The sequence below is a fragment of the Ictidomys tridecemlineatus genome, chromosome 6 (assembly GCF_052094955.1).
Source record: "Ictidomys tridecemlineatus isolate mIctTri1 chromosome 6, mIctTri1.hap1, whole genome shotgun sequence".
In the NCBI taxonomy this organism is placed as follows: domain Eukaryota; kingdom Metazoa; phylum Chordata; class Mammalia; order Rodentia; family Sciuridae; genus Ictidomys; species Ictidomys tridecemlineatus.
This window is the reverse complement of record NC_135482.1, coordinates 55,848,289-55,852,751: the sequence shown is the minus strand read 5'-3', so window position 1 is coordinate 55,852,751 and position 4,463 is coordinate 55,848,289.

The following is a 4,463-nucleotide window of genomic DNA, read 5'->3' as shown; positions in this document are numbered from 1 at the left end:
GTCCATCAGCCTTTTTGGGGGATGGGAGGGGGTAGGTGGAGGGTGCTCTCATAGGGAGGAGGCTTGCTGTTCTTTTCAGACCAGAGGGCACACATCCCAGGTGGTATCAGTGAGCCTATACACACAGACCATGACAAAGCCACCTGGCAGGGAGCTAAAGACCTATAATACTGTTCTCTCTATATATCTTCATCTGTTGTTTCTTCCCTTTTTATTTTTTTAAACTTCCGCCTTGCTGGGCCTTTAATCCAGAGCCTTGCACATGCTACCACTAAACTGTACCTCCAGCTCACTTCCCTCCCTTCCTTAGCACCAACTCCTTCCTTAACTTCTCCCCCTTGACATCATGTACCATATACACACTGTGGAGTTGTACCCCTGACCCCAGACCTGGACATCTTCCTTCTGCTGAGCTCTTTCCTTGCAGCGTATTCCAGGTTCCATTTGCCAGCCACACCCCATATTCCTCATGGCTATTGGGGGGCGGGGGGATAGTGAAATGACTTGTTCAAGGCCCACTTTAGGAGATAGAAAAGTGAAGACTTGAACTTAATGCTCTGACTATAAGCCATTTCCAAGGCAGATTTTTTAAAATATCATTTTTTATTTTTGTTTATTTTTTATGTGGTGATGGGGATTGAACTCAGGGCCTCATGCTTGCTAGGCAGGTGCTTTACCACTGAGCTATCTCCCCAGCCCCCAAGGCAGTTTTTTGTTGTTGAAACCAAAAAACATCAACCTTTTTTTCCAGAGAGAGCTGACACTCATGCATGCGTGCTTCTTAATATGCCAAGGGTAGGTGGGCCTGCCAAGTGTAGGTGTGGATCCCCCCACATTCCTTCTTCCTTCTCCAAGGGCAGAGGCTCTCCTCTTGCTCCACAGCTCAGAGGTGTACAGCCTTCCTGCTGAAGTCTCCACTGGCTTATAAGATAAGGAAAGGGACAGAAGACACAGAATGTCTTCAAAAGTGAGAGGTGAGGGATTCAGTTGTTGAAGGAAGTTTCATAAGATTTACCTTCTTCCTACTAAATATGGACTAGTGGTTATTGTGTGTGTTATGCTTAAATTGTTTTGTTTTTAAATGTAAGTGGGTAGATTTATAAATCCTGCCTCCTGAGATTCATGTGTGTATCTTGAGAGGGGTGCTTCAGCTGGGCAAGAATTTAGAAACTGTCCTTTGGAGCCAGGCCTAATGGCTTACACCTTTAATTCCAGTTACTTAGGATGCTGAGGCAGAAGGATCATGAGTTAAAGGCCAGCCTCTGCAATGTAGCTAGAACTATCTCAACAAAAAAGAAACTGCCTTGGGAATGGCTTATAGACAGAGCACTATGTTCAAATCATTACTCTTCTATCTCCGTAAGTGGGCCTTGAACACGTCATTTCACCATTTTTTTTATACAGAGGATTGAACCCAGAGGTGTTTTAACACTGAGCCACACTTCCAGCCATTTTTATTTTATATTTAATTTTTTTTTACTTGTAGATGGGCACAATACCTTTATTTTGTTTATTTTTATGTGGTGTTGAGGATCAAACCCAGTGCCTCACATATGCTAGGCAAGCACTCTACCATTGAGCTACAAGCCTCCTTTTTATTTTTTATTTTGAGACAGGGTCTCACTAAGTTGTTTAGGGTCTTGCTAAACTGCTGAGGGAGGTTGGCTTTGAACTTGCCATTCTCCTGTGTTGGCCTCCTGAGCCGCTGGGATTAGACGTGTGCATCATTTCATTTTTCAAATTGTGTTTCCTCATTGGTACACTGTGGCTAGAAGTATCTCTGGCCCTACTGTTCATGCCCTTCACACAGGATCTGTCCATAGTAAGTACACACCAACTTATAAAACAGCTTCCAAGTTCACAAGATACTAGAGTATTTGTAGATGAGAGTCTTAAAAGGAATTCCAAAAGTTGATCAAATGCTACAGTAGAATCTTTAAGAATGGGAAGGGTGAGATGCTGGGACAGGAGGTTATCTTTGGTTTGATGGGGATGGAGTCCCAGCAAGATCATAAAACTGAATTCTGGAAACATCACTGTATTTAACCATTTTGTACTTTCAATAATAAATTCCTTTTTACTTCCTTTGGCTTTTGGCAAAACTCCCATGGAAGTCAGTCTGCCCCAGCTGTGCTAAGGCAAACAGAAGGAAGGGAACAGGGTGTGTGTCAGATGGCTTCTTGGAGAGGATGAGGAGTGGGTTGAGGGATGGCAACAGGAACCCAAGCAAGGAAACTCATGGTGAGCTGTGAGGCACTCAGACATAAAGGGACAGCAGCAACTCTCCTTCACCCACCTAGGGAGTCCCCTTCTAGAGTCTTATTATGCCATAACCTATAAGGTTTAATTTTTTTGTCACCTCCATCTATCTCTCCTCAAGACCAAAAATGCAGGACATTAAAAAAAAAAAAGAGGATCAGGTGGATTATTTGTTGGTGGGATCTGCTGTGCAGTTTGCCAACACCTCAACCATTTTTGCTGTCTAGAAATAAAAGGACCTTCCCTTTGGCCTGTGGTTCCCTTTGCAGGTAGCTTTATTCTCTTGGGGTTCTTGCTTCCTCCCTGTACCCAAACTCAGAGTTTTTTAGGAAGTGAGTGAGCTTTAGCCATGATGAAGGAAGGTGAAGATGAAGTAAGGGAGTTCGGGTCTGAGCTAAGGGACAAAAAATGACCAGGTCGTCTAGGAGGACTATCATCCTCTCACTTCACCCAGACCACATATCTGTACCTGTCCCTGCATCACTGAATCTACCTCTCTGTGGTCCTTGGTAATCATCCATGCTACACAGCAGAAGGCAGCATGTGAGTTGGACCTGGGCCTGGCATTGCAATTATACTTTATCAACTTGCTGGAACATCAATAGCTGAGTGTCTGAGGGCTGAGAGGCACCATAAGTTGGAACTACCCTACTCAAAGATACTGGTGCCACCAACATGTGATGGAATGCAACATGTGGTATCTGTGTCCAACCTGCACCAGTTAGTGGCCTACAGCACCACCCTGCCCAGCCTCTCCATCAGGGCAGATGCTTTCAGCTATATACAGGAAACGGTGGAACTGGCTACTGAGGCAGTACAGCAGCTCCAGCAACTGTGATAAGGGTGGCAGGGGGCAAATGCATCAGCTAGTATGGAGTTTATGAACATCAGGGACCTACAACTGGCTGGGAAATCATTCCCAGATCTTTCACCCCTGCTCTCCCTAGCACCCCCTGACTAGGGCCAGGAGAAGGATCCCTATTATTAGTTCTACTCTAGTACTTGGTACTCAAGGTGAGTAGGCTGGCATAGGGCAGCCCTCCAGGGCTAGAGCACTTACCAGGTGTCTTCTGAATGGATTGCTCAGATCACAAATAAATAGATGCCTCCATGGTCAACTGCCTCAGGTCCCCTAGCTAGGGAATGGAGGGTCAGGTTTCAAAATCAGATCTGTTCCTACTCTTAACCAGGGTGACCATGTCATTTCACCACACACCCACCACCTACCACAGCCTTATCTGTTCCTCCAAGCACCACACTCCAACTCTTCTAGAACTGGTATCATCTTCTAAATGTGACTTCTTTGCTTCCAAGTTCCCCACAGTTCCTCCCACCTGCCCATCTCTTTCCACTGCATGAACCCAGGGCTGTTGTACAAGAGGGAACCACCTCCATGCCCATTGGTACTTCCCTGCTTCAGGTCAGTGGGAGGGACTTCTGCCTGGCCCTTTCCCACCTCCAGTTCTGGGCCTTCACCAAGGCTGTACCCTGACTTGTCTCTTCAAGAACAGACCAGCAGCTCACCCCCTAGACAAAATCACTTCCTCTTTAATTGCTGTTGAAGTTTCACACCACCTGCCTCAGAGGAGATGAGGGGGGCATCCCCTGCTCCCCCACCCCCGCTCCCTCCCCAATTACCTGGTCTTTTGCAAATTATTTTAGCCAGAAAAAAAAAAAAAAAAAAAGACCGGAAACCACTGACACAGACAGCCCAAGGACTGGGTTGATTGAGGGAGGCAGGGCTCAGACAGGTTAAGTTCACCCCACCACTCCCATTCTGGGGATGGGGCAGAGGGCCTGGAAACGCAACCACTGCACATCCTCTCAGCCCTGGCTGGGAGAGAGCACTGGGGTGAGGGACAGGTCTGGAGCTGCTCCAGTGGGAGGGAGGGGCTGGACAGAAAGAAATAATGGGGGAGGGGTCCCATTTCAGGGGTGCCCCCTACCCCAGATCACCACGGGCGCTGCACAGTCACAGGTACGCAGTCACAGGCACAGACACAACCCGAGAGCACCCCCACCCCACCCCACCCCCTGCCCACCCTTGGCTCCCCCTACCCCAGAACGCCCTCCCCACGCCCATGCCCACCCCACTCCCATGTTGGGGAACAAAGCAATAAATTACAAAGCCCCTCCCCAGCCCCCTTAGCCTGCTCCTGCTTCACCCTTTCTCCCTCCCAAGATATTAGGGGAAGGACCCAGGA